This window comes from Bactrocera neohumeralis, chromosome 2, assembly GCF_024586455.1.
Source record: "Bactrocera neohumeralis isolate Rockhampton chromosome 2, APGP_CSIRO_Bneo_wtdbg2-racon-allhic-juicebox.fasta_v2, whole genome shotgun sequence".
In the NCBI taxonomy this organism is placed as follows: domain Eukaryota; kingdom Metazoa; phylum Arthropoda; class Insecta; order Diptera; family Tephritidae; genus Bactrocera; species Bactrocera neohumeralis.
This window is the reverse complement of record NC_065919.1, coordinates 5,757,529-5,775,198: the sequence shown is the minus strand read 5'-3', so window position 1 is coordinate 5,775,198 and position 17,670 is coordinate 5,757,529.

Genomic DNA, 17,670 nt, shown 5'->3' with positions numbered 1-17,670 from the left:
GATGCCATGCCGATACCGACGTCTAGCCTATCCCCAGTGACCTAAAATCATTCAGACCAAAAATATTCGTCAGAGTGTACCCAACATAAATGTCATATGCATTGACAGCTGGTTTGACAGCTATCTTTCTATGTAATGCCAAACCTCTAAAAACTCGAACATTCCATAGTTATGTAATTTTTAAATTATTTAAATTTGATCGCCACCACACGCACTTTGCAATCAATAATGCAAATATTTATAGCAAATTCCAATCGTGCAAACTGGTCGTAAAAGCTTGAAATCCAATGCCAATAACAGTGAGCTCTTCTGCCATGAAATGAGAGCACTAAATTCCATTTATTCGTGTATATGTACGTATGTATGGTATGCATGTGATTGCGAGCAAATCGTTTATCACATTGATCCACATCCATGGAGTACAAGTGCAAGTTAAATGAGTAAACAGTAAAGCGTATGAACACAGATTCCTGTCAGTTTGAATGATTGTTCTTTCGTGTATGATTGAATGTCCTTATAGTAGTAAGTCAATTTATGAGTGAGCGAGTAGAACAAGGAAAGCAGAGAGACGAAGCGAAACTAGATGCACAAACTATACTTTGTTTGAGCATGTTTATTATGTTTTTGTATGTATCTTGGTGTGCAGATAATTTTTCGATTTAACATATTTTCCGAATGCTTTTTATTTCTTTATATCACTCAAGCGATTCAAAATGAAAAGTGCACAAAATGCTTTTATAAACTTTCCCTTGTTTCATTTCACATTTTTGCAGTTCACTTGTTTCAGCTGCCAATACGTTGCTAGAGCAAAAAATTACTAGTAATTTTGCCAAACTCAGCCATATACATAACTGAGTACATATACATATATCATATATATCATCGTATTTGTGAACACATACAAACACAGGATTATTTGTGTGAATTATGCACTCCCCACTTTCCTTCTGTAACTGCAGTCGATCTACTCAACACTTCGAAATGTGCGCCGTAGTGCCGGCAAACAAGTATGTCCGCGCAGTGACATGGATATGAGTTTATGTGCATCATTAAATATGTGCGCGTACAAAGGTATATGTACAAGTACAAGCATACCAACACATTCATAGAAGTGCATCTAAGGCTTTGCCTTCTCTGTTTCTTACTACGTACCCATGCAATGAAAGAGATTGATATTGAGATTCAGTGCTTTATTACTTTGCACATACGCACACACACACATGCACATAGCAAGCTGCAAAAGTGTGCGTTTGTGCGAGATTTTCGGCACACATTAATTTCGACAGTACATTTTCTAATTTTGACTGGCATTGAGCTCAGATCATTTTACATGATAATGAGAAAAGCGTAATCTCTATAGAGGCGTAGTAATGGAATATTTAAGTATGATACGTCTTAGCAGATTTCTTGTTAAAAAAATCTCTATATTGCTGAAAATTTTCGAAAAAGGATATCGATTGTAAGATTTTAGAACATTTTCAATCTTTTTTATTATACCATATCTTCGGACAACTTGCAAGAATCAAACTCCGGGTCACGTCAAGCAGAGATTTGGAATGCCAGTAATTAAAAAAAGTATATATATATATACATATTAGGGTGTTTTTATTGAACTACTAATTTTTTTCAATCCCGTCACGAAATTTCCTTGGAAATACCCTAAAAAAATTCCCTGAAAATTTTAGCCCTTAATATTAACATTAAGAACTGGACCAAGGCATGTAAAAATCTTCCATAGAAAATACACTTTATTCGTGATTTTTTATCTTTAAATTCCTACAGATCAGAGGTGTTTTATGACATCGCTTTGACTTTAGACGCATATTTCTCAGAATTGTTCACTCTACAAAAGTGTCCAGTGCAAAAAAGTCATAACACAACCGTTTTTGAAACACAGACATACCACACACACAGATTGACCGATATTTTCGGTCTTATTCAGTAGATATGAGCTTGAACAGTTTTGGTTCGGTTAGGATAATTTTTGGTCGAAAAGTAGCATGCTTTAAGTGCTTTATTCTTGCTCAGTTTTATCCGATTATTTTAATTTGATTTTGATTTGTGCAGTGGAAAATAAAAGAAACAAATGGATTTTAAAATTGACGGCTTCTGACATTTGTAATTTCAGCTAATAGTGGGCGGTGCCACGCCGATCTTCCAAGTCTTACTCCGGTTCCTATAAAGCACTCTCATATCAGTGGTCAAATTTAATGTGCCTGGCGCATTAAGTTATTGATTTAGTTTCTAAACGCCTGTATGTATACTACACAGTGAATTGTGCTCGAATGCGGATTGATCAACTACAACTGAACGGTCTCTTGTGTATATGAGAAAGCAGAGAAGCTGGTTTCGCCCAAGAACTTATAGCTTGGACATAGCTGGTATTAAATGAGTGGTAGGGACTACCTTAGAATTGAAATGAGATGTTATTAAGCTTGATCGTTTTTGAAGATCTCGAGAAAGTAATTAAAGCATATAGAGAATGCTCGAATCAACACATAAGCATATAATGAGATATAATATGAAAGAGTGCCATAATTGTGTAACTAATTGGTCTACAGATTTCTCACATATATATATATAGATATATAGAATACATTAACAAAACATTATTATTTGAATCTTGAAATTCTTCATTATTAAGATTGAAATTTCCATTACAAATTTGACAAATACAGATACATATGTAGAAGGGGGAATTTGTTTAGATCAGTAAGTTGAATACCAGAGTGAATAAAACAGCAGGAGTGTTGATAACCTCCTACACCTATTAATAATAAATGCTCTTCTCTTTTACGTGAAAATTCTCTTTTGAACCAATGAACTCACGTTGAGCAGATATTGTTTTCCGGAAGCTTCAAATAAATTACGTGAAGTTTTTGCCCGATTTCTCCAGTAATCGTGTTGGCGTAAATACGCCTACCAACTTTAAGTCGCTTTTTATTTTCCCAATAAACACCTTTCAGCAAAAGCATATTTGTATGCGCAGTCTGTTTTTAAAGTATTTTATAAGTCAGCATGCCGTCTGATATGCCCACTGGAGAGCCTATTTTATTTTTCTTCCGAGCCGCATTTCATGCACTCAAATTCACACGCTGCAAAGAGTAGCCCGGACGCCCGGACGCCTGCAAACAGCGAAAAACCCAAGATTTGAATAAAGGGAAAACGTACTGCGATTCGTGCTACCACAAAAAAGGTTGCAGGCTTTCACTTGGTAAACATTTACTATAACAACGCAATGTGGACATAGCTGCCCGCGCTTTTAATAAACTACATGCAGGTATTGGGAGGCCGCGAGATTTATTTATTTTTTTTTCTTGTTTGAGCAAAAACAGTCTTTGTTATTTGACGCTATTGAGGCCATACTCTATGCGAAATATGTGAACAGAGGATATTTTGCAAAGATCTGTAGAATATGAACTATATGCAAGAGATATATTTGTAGAACACTTAACTTAGAAAGCTTGTATCTAGAACATAAGGTGTCTGAAATTGACCTACGAAATGACGGTAATCGAAAAATTCCACTTTTCTTAACGGTGTATACATATTTATTTTGCTGTTAATTAGATTATCGTGAGGTGAAAAAAGTCGTTCAGGGTTTTAGACGTACAGCAATGAATTCAATTTTTGGGCAGTTTAATCCCAAAAAATTCCGAGTTTGTCCAAAGTCAATTCAATATTTGAATCGCTTTATATACAACTAGTTTTCTCACTAGTTTTAGTGTATGCTTATAATATAATTTATTATAGTATTATAACAATTCAGTCAGCTCTAAAATTGGGGCGATCTTGGCTACACAGCATAAACTTAGCAAACAATAATTGCAGCAATGGAATTTTATTAAAAATTTAATACCGATTTCACAAATATATATTGCAAGATCACAAATTTCCAAAAATGTTATTAAATGGCTCTAAGTTATGGAGTTAAACATTCTGGATTTAAGCAAATCACATATCAGCAAAAGTCAATCGGCTAACACCGCCGATGTAGGCTAAGCTGCTAATAACAAAAATATCCACATAACAAATGAAATATCTCTACATGGCGCCTGGTATTTGCGCGGATTGGCCTCACTATTATTGCCATCAGCGAGAAAAAAATGGCAATGGCAGAATGAGGCGGTGAACAACAACTGTTGCTAACTTTGCGGTATGGTTTGGCGAAGCCAATTCACTCGTAATTTAATGAAATTCATAGCAACGACCACTACCAAAAACAACAAAAACACTTGTGCACAACAAAAGCACTTATTACACATTGAGCCAATAGTTCTCAGAACAGTACGTCTGCTGTTGCCATAGCGACGCTGACGCTATTGCATTGATATTTTAGCTTCAAATAAAATGCATTCATAGCTCAATGACTGCTTGTGGACAGTTTTCGGAAATAAAAAAAAAAAATCACGCGAGACCCAGCGCACTATTTCGACTGATAGCAATTCGGGAATCATTATGAAGTAAGCAAAAGATATCCATTGAAAGTTGTAGTTGAAATTTTCAGAAAGGTGCTGTTCTCACTTATGACCTATGTTCTCACATATGATTGAAATTCGGTGATAACGTGATTCGGTCGAAATCGAAATTTAGAGCCACTATAAATATACTTGTATATTGTTAAGCTTGTAAAATATTTTTTTACCTAAAAAACGGGAAATTTTATGTATTTTAATTTCGCTTTGAATAAAGATTAAAGTGACATACTCATATCTAAAATATATTTATACCCACAGCCTTCTCATTTATTTTTGAAAAAATGCATTTAACAATTTAAAACCGACCACCACTGGCCATTGTCTAAAACGTATTTGACTGCACAATAAAAAATTAAATAATTTTCGGAAGCCACTAGTATTATTTTTCAACACGCGCTCAGCGAACTGTTAATGAGCTTCCACATAGGTATCTCAGTATGGAAACAGCATTCCTCAATAGAGAAAGTTTCAACTATGAAGCAGATATATTTGTTCTAATTTAAAGCTTCTTGTTATCATTGGCATAAATCAAACTGACAATCAACTGAAGCTACTTAGGTCGAGCTTCAAATATTAAATTTTCAATTCTGCATTTTCCGAAACAGTTATTGTGATACACTGCTGCTTGGTTTACTGGGAAAACCTGGCCTGCATATGTATGCTGACACATTTTACTACCAACACATATACAATGGCAATCAGATTCATGTGCTTGTAGGCGGATGACGGCCCAAACGGATGGATATAGCAGCGCCTCAATAAAAGTGAGGAGCTGAAGGCGATTAAGAGGCGAAAATAGATGCGGAAGAGAGTTGCAACAAAAGCACACGGCTGCCTTACAGCCTGCTGGCTGGGCTCAGTGAATGATGCACATGCAGCGGCCGCCGCTGCCACCAAGCCCCGTACACCTGCACTGTACGAGTACGGATTGAGGATTTTATTGAACATTTTCAACATTGAAAAGGTGTGTGCCGCATTCTGTTCGCGTGTTCAATTGCTGTTTTGTGCGATTTTATGCTTTCACCGCAAATGCAAATAAACTAGCCAACGCGCTACGTGCATTTGTGAAGAAATATTTTTGTATAATTGTGCATAGGAGCATTCACTTCGAATGTATATATATAGATTTGTATGTATATATATGCGGAATTCGGAAAAAAATGTGGTGCTTGCGCGCGCACAGCCACGGAAAGGCTAACTCGTCATTGAATTAAAAAGGATTCGTGGTTTATTTTTCTCTCTTGCGATATTTTTGTGTTTTTGTGAACAACGCACAGTTGTTATAAACCAATAGCGATGCATTTAAATGGAAGTGTCAGTTAATCGTTCCCAGTAATATGGAGAATTCACATATTTTCGCTTTAATAAAACTCTGTCTTCCTCATAAAAAACTATTACATTTTTAAAACGGAAATTGTTGTTGAAATATATACAATATATATCTATATATATTTTTTGACAATTACTTATAAAGAAACAATTATAGTGAAAGATTGAAACTATATAGGAAAACGAAGTGAACATGAAATACTCATTTTCATAAAGTCAAGCTATCCCTCAGTTATCACTTCTCATACCTCGTGAAACACACCTACTAGAGAATGATATGGTATCAGTTTCAGGAAGAATCTTCACACATTTACCTTATAGCTCTCCTGTTTAGGTATATTTGAAATATATAAATCGTTAGATAGAGCACAGAATACCAAATACCGAATCCGAAAACTGATCTTAAATACAATTTTAACAATTTCAGGACGAAGTTCGATTTTCAATTTTTAAAAAAGCCTGGGTGCAGCTTCCTTCTGCAATTTCTTCCGTAAAATTTAGTGTTTCTGACGTTTTTTGTTAGTCGGTTAACGCACTTTTAGTGATTTTGAACATAACCTTTGTGGTGGGTGCAAGAATACAATAACATACGTTGCTTTAGTTTTTAACAAAAACGCGCAAAATGCAAAAAACAACAAAATGCTTATTTCTACATAAACAATTACAAAGTAAAAAGATAATTAAAACTTTGCTTTTCCTCTATCCCAAACAGAAATGGAAATCTTTTTAATCTACATCTTCCCGCTTCTAACACACTGTTAACTGGTCTGAGCCCAGTTTCAATTGCCTTCATATATGCATTCAGTCTATTCTATAAGGGTTTTGGTAACTATTTTAACTGAGTTACGTAGTTAGTATTGCCTCATATATGTATATTTTGTTTATTTGTTTATAGCTGGTCAATACTTCGTTAGCTTAGTGAGCAGTGAGCTTTCACTTCGCTCTTCTCGCGTTTTTTCCGTTTTCGATGGCATGTATGTAAATCAGTTTAGACTTGTTGGACGCATTGCTGATCGCCGGCTTCATAGCATACGTTAGAGATAAACGCACATGGTTGCAATAGCACTTTAATAAAAGTGAAATATTCGATTTTGCCACCAACCGCGTCCGGCGTAATATCAAAAGAAGAGGAGTGGAAATGCTAGAATAAACTTTGGAATATAAATTTTTTGGAACACAATATTGAATTAAAAACTTTGGAAGAAATTCTTTTTTGCAGAATGCACGCCAACGATGAAAAAATTTATTATTTACCTTTTGGAAATTTTAGTATTTGCATTTTTATACCCTGAACAACGTATTGGATAGTCGAAAAAGTATTTTCGTATTTTGTCAATAGATGTCGTTGCAGTCGTATTTCTCCAGTGCTACCCAATCGCATTGTGACATACCATATAGTGTTGGAAAGGCGAGATTTTAAGCTTCATTTAACCAAAAATTAAATTCGGAGAAGTTAAAAAAAAGTTACAGCTGTTCAAAAATGGGTGAAAATAATAAAGAAATTCGCTATTGTATTGTGGCACAATAATGGTTCGCTCGCTTCCGTTATTGAAATTTCGATTTAAATTGTTGAAAGCTTTACACTGATAGTACATAATTGATACATATTTCTTTATTTATTTATTATTATAAATATAAAAAAAATAACTTGAAGAGTGATTAGAAATACGAAAAGACTTTTTCGACTCGGCAATATATTAAGTTTGCCACGTTGTTTGGAACACCTGTCTGAGACCCTATAAAATGCATACCTAAATGGTAAGTATGACTAGCTGAGTCAACTTAGACATGTCCTTTTGTCTGTATAAACTGAACGTTCAGAATAAATTGCATGGAAAACATTTTCATGTGATGAGATATCCAAATTTATCATGGATTATAACCTAAGGCAATAATGTAACCTCTAAAGAAATTGAAGAAATGAAGAACAATCGAAATTAAGTTGTCGCAAGGTATATTTTGTACTGTAAGTTTCTTGTTTATTATAAATTTGTTTGGTATTAAACCAGCGAATTAAAAAAAAACCAAAAACAACTCAACTGAACATTATTGAAACTCTTTTTTTTCGATAATACATATTTTCGTACAGGCATTTACTATATCCAAATGTATTAGCCGTTCTCTATGCAAATACGAATTGCTCAGTAGTTGAGTATCTAAGCATATACTCATGTCTTAATTGGATTTCTTGTTGTTGCTGTAGCTCAGTTGTGGTTTGCCAGCTCTGCAGCATGCCAACACTGCCGCAATATTGTTGTAATTCTATTAATTTGATGGGTTCAGCCACCGACAGTGACATGAATATGCAGTTATATTGACGAAGAGTTGCAGGAACATCACAGTTGGGGGAAAACCGCTGGAATTAAGGAGTAACAACACACTCGGTGATTGTCTACTAGTCCACAATCCAGCTATATGCGCTGGTGCATATCTATATTACGTGCTCATGTCTTGCATGCTTTTGGTAAAGACGATATTGCAAGTGAACGCACACATACATAAACCCACTTAGATATGTAGATTTGAACCAATTCACTTACGCAGTTAGTTGCGCTTCCCGGTCTATTAATTCGGCAGCTGCTAAGTTGTTGGTGGTAAAGCATACATTATTTAAACAGTATTCTGGCGTAATTGCCGCCAATTCAATTAATAAATACAGTTCATAAATATACATATGTATATGTATGTGTGTAGATAAAACTTTAATTTTACAGAGTGACAAGTTTAGAAGCTATATTTTATAATCTTAAAATATTAGTATGTAATTCTCAAATTTCCGAGCATTGAGATCGGAAACGCGCTGAGGACCAAAATGATCGAAAGCGTGCTTCCAACTGATCGACTGGAGAAATGAAATAAATATTTCCATTTTTCAAAATGTAGAATCGGTCTTAGTTAGGCGAATCATTCCTTTGAGGGCACAAAGGCGCTTGACATCGGAATGATACAATACCGATAGATAGCAGTACGCTAGTTATTTTCCACATTACACCATTTATTTTCTAGCAAATCATCCAATCGTCACTAACTAAAAGCATTACTCATATAAGCATGCTATAAATGGTCGTTTGCCAATCTTAAATGAGCCTGTCTACAATTGATGTACTTGTATATATGTCGAGTCAAGAAGCGAAGTTTGACCGTATATCCTCTAAATTACATAAAAAAATAAAAAAAAAAATAAAATTGTAAATTTCAAAAACTAGTAGCTGATAAAGCGGGTGGTCTTAAAAAAGTTACAAGTGACCACACCCACGATTTCAACCTTCCTGGTAATCTGAAACCATAAAAGAAAAAAAATATTAATTTAGAATAACATCGCAATATTTGGAACTATGAAAAAGATTGAATTTTTTCACGTAATCACCACTTCCTTGGCGTTTTAGAACTTTCAAAAATAGTATAATTTTGAAAAAATGTAAAGTTTCAGATATAGGCATAAAACTGTAAAGAAGAATCTACAAATTTCGGGTAAATCAGTCCAGAAGAACCTGGAAAATCATTAGTATCCTTTTGAAAAGGCGGTTGAGAAAAAAGCGTATAAAGTTTCAGTTGCGGCCGAACACTTCTCCGAAAAGAATTTGAGTTTTGAAAAATTCTCTTGAAACATATTTTTGAATAGCGAAACTTTGCAAAAAAAACAAAATTTGTATTTCTAGACTAGAATGGCCCCTTAGAGGAAGTAGTGCCCAATTAACTGAACGGCAAACGAACAGAAGAATCTGGAGAAGAAATCTACTAAGCTAGAATGAAGAAAACCAAAAATAGAGTTGAAAGCTATAAAATAAGCATTAAAAAGTATACACAAAAACTATTTTCATTTTCCTTTAAAATTATGGTTTTGATAGAAAACTTAGGTCATTATCAAACCTGGCTACTTTGTACAGAATCGTCAATGGAACACACCGCCTCATTAACACCATGCAGTGGATACGAACTTAACCGCGCATCGTGTATCGAATTAACTCTCATTTGAACTACAAAAATTTATTAATTAGATCAAAAGTAGAAACAAAAAGAAATGGTATTCCAAACGTTCAGCAATAAGAGTCGCCACCGCCTGCAATGCAAACCTTCGAATAGAACTCTCTAACATTACTTTATAGCGTATTTTAATGTATTGGAATCTGTCTCTTTGTTCAAATAATATAGTACTTATAGCAAAGCTACTTTGTAAGGCTTCTAAATCCACAATATACCATATACTTAATTTTTCATATAATTAGCAAGTTCAATGCTCTTTTACAGAAATGCAGACAGACATTCAGCCAAACTTATATATATGCAAATTTTCGCAGTCATGAAGACGAGAAGCTTTGATAACTATCAGCCTATTTTAGCCACACAAACATTTTGTTGCTCAGCTAAAGTGTCCACAAATGCATGGAGGCGAAGCCTTGCCGGCGCTCAAAATATTTGCGGCTTGCGCTTTGAGTGGGTGCACGCTGCATTGATTCCCCCTTCGTTGGTCTAAAACTGCCGCCGAGATTTAGCGATACTGCTGCAGATAATGCCACGTTCGGCAGGCGCTGGTAGCAGGGGAGAAACTCTTGCACAGGCAAAGAACTTTTTACGCTATCAACATACATCACTTGCCGCTTTGACTGGGGCACTTTGTGAATGTGCCGCCTACGCTTTTGCGCTTGTAAGCCGCGATTGCAGCACTTGATCGCATCACGTTTTCAAACGCTTTGACACTTTTTGTGTTGAAGTTTCAACTAGATTGATTTTTATACCCTGAACAGGGTTTACTAAGTTTGTCACTAAGTTTGTAACACCCAGAAGGAAGTGTCGGAGACCCTATAATGTATATATATAAATAATCAGTATGTCGAGCTGAGTCGATTTAGCCATGTCCTGTCTGTCCGTCTGTCTGTATATATACGAACTAGTCCCTCAGTTTTTAAGATATCGTTTTGAAATTTTGCAAACGTCATTTTCTCTTCAAGAAGCTGCCCATTTGTCGGAACTGCCGATATCGGACAACTATAACATATAGCTGCCATACAAACTGAATGATCGGAATCAAGTTCTTGTATGGAAAACTTTCACTTTTGACGAGATATATTCACGAAATTTGGTAAAAATTATTTTTTTAGGCAACAATGTAATCTCCGAAGAAATTGTTCAGATCGGATTACTATAGCATTTAGCTGCCATACAAACTGAATGATCGGAATCAAATGCTTGCATGGGAAACTTCCTCATTTGACGATATATCTTCACGAAATTTGGTATGAGTTATTGTTTATAGAAGTAATGTAAAATCAGAAGAAATTGTTCAGATCGGCTAACTATAGCATATAGCTGCCATACAAACCGAACGATCGGAATCAAGGTCTTGTATGGAAAACTTTCGCATTTGACGTGGTATCTTCACGAAATTTGGCATGGATTACTGCTTAAGGTAACAATATAATCTCAGATTCAGATCGGATTACTATAGCATATATGTAGCATCGATATAAACTGAACACATAGTTACTAACAGAAATGCACCTGTGAAGGGTATTTAGCTTCAGTGCAGTCGAAGTTAACGTTTTTTTCTTGTTTTTGTTTTTGTTTTCGTTCATGCTATTTTCATTAGAAACCTTTAATTGAAGCCGTTGTAGTTCCGCAATAGGCTCAGCTGATTAGATGGAATTGGAATAGTTGCCTCTTTGAATTGTTAATCGTTTCTTGTTGGAGATCGTTGATAAAAGGTAGTTCGCAAGTAAGTGGAATCGTAGCCACTGAAGCTCAATAGCATATGAAAGGAAACTTAAATTTCATAGCATTTATATTTTTGATCTTTCTTTCTCACATTCAGGGTTTATGTACATTGTCCATTTATTCCAAAAAAAAGACGGAGGAGGGAGTGGTTGGTAAAGGTAAGGTTAAACAAAACTTCATAAAAAAAAATTGTGAAAGATGAAAAGGAGTAACCTAAACATTGGTACATAAACTTTATAGTTAAATGGAAAAATTTTAATACAAAAAAATGACACGACTTTGTCATCTCCCTAGAACTTGAAGGCTTTCCGAAACCATTTTTCACCCTTAAAAATTACTGAATTTGTGAAAATAATATATACTTCGTTTTAAAAATGGTCAATAAAATTTTGAAGAAGCTCATATCTAAGCTAAGCTGAAAATAAGCTTTACAACATTAAACTAACAGCAGTATAACAGCGACTGTTAAAAATATAAGAGTAAGCTGCAACGTAAGGTGAGCAGTTCGGCCGAGTACGCCCACTCTAAAACGTTCGTTAAACTTCAAGGCGAATATTTTGTAGTAAACAGAGCAGGGAAGGGGATTACCTCACTGCAAACAAAGAGCAAACCTTAGCGACCCGGTTAAGCATTTTCCGTTGATGAAGGTCGCATATTCAACACTACGATAAAGGCTCTGCACAAAAGCAACAATCGAGCAATTTAAATTGTTATTCTTTGAAATCAAGTACTTAGTAAAGACATACATATGTACATATATATGACTTTGTTTTTTAATTAATAAGTCATATCTTGCATAGCTACTAAAATATAATCGAAAACATAATTTTTCTTTACACTTAATTGTTATTATTTGAGAGCAGCTGCAAGTGCTCACTCGTTTACTCGCACAAACGAACGCGCTCTCAAATGCTCATTCAGCGCTCCTGCTACGGTCTCATTCGGTTGTTTCCTTACTCGCTGCTTTCACGCGCACTCACTTGTGGCGACCGCGAGCACTCTACCTTTGTTACGAATGCGGAATTGTTCAGTTAGTTCATAGATTTTGGTCACCGACGCAGCTTGTGCGCGCGCCTGAATATATGCCTCCCATTAAATGTTAGCTTGCGATTCACCACAAAATGCATGGCAAGTTCACGGGTGGAAACTTTTTCGCACTTACTTAGCAGTGAACTAACACTGTTTGTAATGCGCTTGAGGTCGCATTCAGATATTTATGGCTGCTAGAGGGGAGTTAAAAGCACGACAGAAAGGAAATACAATGCGAAGGAAACCGCTCAAACCGCGATAACTAAGTTGTAATGACAAAAGGCTAATTATTTAGCGAATTGGCATACGTAGAACTGTTTGGTGTGCATGTTTTGAAAACTAAAACAAATTTTCAATGTAACTCCCGAGTTGTATTAAAACCGTTAAATTTTGACCCTCAAGACCAGAATATGACACAACTCAACACTTTATAAGGCTGAAGGTATTTTAGAGAGCAACAAGTTTTGGGGTCTCTGGTGAGCAGATTGATGTAATCGTAACTTTAATGTTGTATGATGCAATGATGGCCACTCAACTCCACCTAATAGCTAAGTTCAAACATAGTTTTGAAGCCTGAGTTTTTTGCTCATATGTATTTAAACTACGAGATATGTTCTGATGCACTTCCTAAAGAATCGAAAAAGTCTCAGTTATTGCTAGTACTAGGCTTCTTGTTCACAAGATCTTGCACTTTCCGCAAAATAATGGGTTGTCAAAAACGTCTTGCGGTATTTTTATTGAAATACTATGCCGGTCTCTTTCGACCAATTCAGCGATTTAACGCAATTTTCGACGACGGGCCTTCCGGAGCGTGGTGCATCTTCGACCACTTCTACACCAGAACGAAAACGTTGAAACCATCGTTGTGCGGTGGAAATGGAAACTGTATCGGATCCATAAACTGCACAAATTTTATTGGCGGCTTGAGATGCATTTTTGCCTTTATCGTGGTAGTACTGTAAAATATGCCGTATTTTCTCTTTATTTTGCTCCATGTTTGCGACGCTATAACTCACGAACGACGTAAAAGAAACGACAATCAATCAAATACGTGTTAGCGCGTGAAATGAGCTTTCCAAAAAGGTATAGCATGACCCGATGCAACGAATAAAACTCGAACTACGCGCTTTCAGCGCCAACTAGCGCAAATACCGCAAGACTTTTTTGACAACCAATATTAGCTATACGTAATAGTAATAGTAACTGAATTGCACCATCTATTCACTGAAATATTAATCATTTCAATAGCTTAGTTTTGCTAAAAACAATATTTAAAGTCATTCAATTACATATGTATTTCTCTTAATAAACTTTTCATCCATTCCAAACATTTTACATAAAATTTACGATAAATTAATATTAAATAGTTAACGGAGAAAATGATTCTATTCTAAAAAAAATATTTTATTGATTGTGATTGATTCGTTGTGGACATCGTGTAATTTGAGCACATTAATTTCGCCATCAAAATCAAAGACGACAGAGAAACATATATATGTATAACTTTGAACTAAGTTTCTTGTATAAAATTGGCAGCTCAAAGTTTCGGAAAAAGCTCAGAACTTCCACAGTGGGTGTACGTAATATGAATGTGTATACATTAGTTGACCTTTGCAATGATTGATGGGTTTTAAATATAGAGATATTCTTTTTTATTGATTTTTATTAGGCATAATTTTCACACTTCAAAAAGATTCAAAAATATTTCCACATTTTCAATTGAAATACCGGTTATAAATAGTTCGAAATTCGTTTGTATTTTTTTCATTTTTGCCGAACTTTAAATACAAATATGCATCTGTATTGCTTTTGCTTTTGTTACCATTTTTTTGCAAATCTTAAAATTTACAGGTAACTGAACTGCTGGAACTTTGCTTATAAGGAAATGCATTAAACATGACCAGGTCGCAAGACTAACATTGCGCTCGCTGACTTTGTGCTGAGCACTAGTCAAAGATTATTTAGTTTGATTATACCCTGAACAGCGTATTTTAAGTTTGTAAAACCCAGAAGGATCGTCGAAGACCCTTTAAAATATATACACCTGATCAGCATGACGAGCTTAGTTCATTCTGTCATGTCCGTTTGTTAGTATATACCCGAACTAGTCCCTGAATTTTTGAGATATCGCTCTGAAATTTTGCACGCATTTTGGATGCCGGGTCAGCAGAATACTGGCTGTGTGTACGAAAGTGATTTGAATATCGCAAAATGTTTTTGAAAAATTTAACCTTGAAAATTTAAAAGGTATATATATATAATAAATGTTTATATATACTATATATGTATATGTATATACCAGGTTGTTCAATAAGTTTTGTCGTTTAATAAGAAAAACACAATTTTATGATTCAAAATATACTTTATTATTCAGTATAATCTTCCTGAACATTAATGCACTTGCTCCAACGATCCGCCAATCTGTGGATCCCATCCCTGAAGTCAAAATCCGGAAGATCTGCAAAATACGCTTCAAGAGCCGTTATGATCTATTTATTTGAGGAAAAACGCTTTGCACACATAAATTTTTTGAGTTCTGGAAAGAAATGGAAGTCGCTGGGGGCCAAATCTGGTGAATACGGTGGATGCTGAAACAATTCGAACTTTAATTCATGGCTTTTAGCTATTGTCAAAATGTTCTTGTGACACGGTGCATTGTCCTGGTGAAAAAGGATTTTTTTCTTTCTGTAAACCGGTCCTTATTCACGACCTTTTTCCTTCAACTGGTCCAAATAGTTGCAATAATATTCAAAATTAATTATTTTAACAGTTTGCATGTAATCCACAAACAAAATTCCTCTCGCATCCCAAAACACTGATGCCATAACCTTCTTGGCCGATTTAGGAACACGAACTAGTTTCGAACCCGAACAACGAGGTTCACATCACTCTTTAGCCTTTTATTTTGATTCAGAATCATGGTGATAGACCCATGTCTCATCCATAGTGATAAATCGGCACCCAAAATCCATTTTTTCCCATTGTTAGCGAATGCGATTTCCATTGTACACACAGCTTTCTAAAACCCTAAATTTCACTTAAAATATGGCTGCCTGGTCCGGTGTTGATGGGTTTTTTGGACGTCCTTCACGTGGATCGTCTTCCAGACTTGTACGACCACATTTAAATTCAGTAACCCATCTTTCTGCTGTTCTAATTGTAGGTGAACAGTCATTATACACTTTTAACATTCCTTTATGAATTTCTTTTGGTGCTACACCTTCGAAAAATAAGAATTTTATCACTGCACGATATTCACAATTTCCATTGTAAAAAAATACTATGGCACGGCGACACTAAATGACTTTAAACAAAGAACGAATTGGCAGATTGAAATGAAAAAACCGAATTCGCCTAGTAGCAACGCACTCTCTCTCTCATTGAACAACCTGACTAGGGTATTCTCAGCAACTACACGAAAATGCTTGAAACTTTAACTGACCGTCCTTTTAACACCATTCTGTGTTTGAAAATAAAGCTACTATTGTAAATTTTTATCTAACTGTACATAGCGCAGTGTTAACCCACACACTCGCACAAAATGTGAGCAAACTTCATAAGAACTTATTCTGACTTTTCTTACTTCACACTCAACTCTCCAATTTTCGCTACTAAAATTTCACACATCAAAAATTTCATACTCCATAACCACCCACACACACGTACTTAACGCTCACACGAAATTCTCTAATAAACAGATTATAAAAATCTGTTGAATTTTCTAGTTCATTGCCATGGTGTGCATATCTGGTGTCTCACCAAAACCTGCCAACGCCATTCCAACAGTTTGCACTCGATGGCAGGGGACGGGAATCTTATATTTCAAAGCGCTCTTGGTAAATATTGTATTTGCCAAAAAGTTGTTGCCAGCATATTTAAACTGAATTTAATGATACGCAAAAAGTACTGCTGATGCGCATATTTTAAGCTGCCAACTTTTGTTCTTGCCACATAAGCAGCGAAAACTTTGAAAAAGTTAAAAGCCATTGGGAAATATGTGGCGACCCTTGTGCGAGTGTGTGCTCAAGCGGTGATTTCCAATGCTGACAAAACGCTGCCAGTACGTTGGATTAGCACCGCACTAGTGCATGCGTATAGGCAGCGGGTATTCCTGGCAACGCGTTGCTTTTCATTAATATTAGATTAAACGCACACATAGAAAGATCGGAAGTTTAGAAAAATATTTATTTACCTATAAAATACAGGCACGAACACACATACGCGTGTATGTTGGTGTTGTTGGAGCGCTCTTGGGGCACATGAGTGCAGGGTGGGCGTGGGCGTATACGTAATATATGCAAAAGGCAACAGTGTCAAGTAACCAACTGTATGCCTACATGTAAACAACTCACACACTTTTCGGACTTTCGAATTGCTTTAAAGTAGCTTTCTGTTTATGTATAAATGTTTATAAAATCGAAATATGTTGGAAGAGATTAAAATAGTTTCCTTCACCCAACAGCTTTCGCCAAACATAGTTTAAAGAAATATATACATACGTGTACAATATGTGTATTATTAAAGTCAGAACTGGGAAACGAACTTCCGCATGTTCGTTTCATATTCGTATTTAAAGCTGGCGCAATTTGATAGCGACGTCTTCAAAACTTCTTAATACTTAATTAGGCTAAGAATATTTTTCATTAGCTACGATCGTGTGTATTTCATCATCCTCCAATAGCTTAAACAAACCATTTTCACCCAACTCGGGATCAACAGGAATGCTAAATTAGGGGGATATTTATGCAAAAGTTACTTCAAGGAAGCTTCTACGTCCCCTAGATTACTTTATAAGCATCGTGAAGCTGTAAAGAACCTTACAACTAAATTTCATTGCCTGTGGCAGTATACGAACTGAAGTTGAAGTATGCTCAGTGGAAAGACAGTGACATTGTGTGAATTTTATCGATGTTTCCACAGAATTTTCTGCCGCAAGTATCCATTTCACAGCAATGAAGTTCGTAAATTGAAAAGAAATTTATCTTAGCCCCAAACTTTAGTATATTTTGCAGTATGTACAGTATGTTCATTCAGCTAATTGTGCACAGCGAAGTTGTTTGTACATTTTAGAAAATTTTGATTTCGCGTGAAAAATCCAGCAATAATAGAATCGAGATCGAGG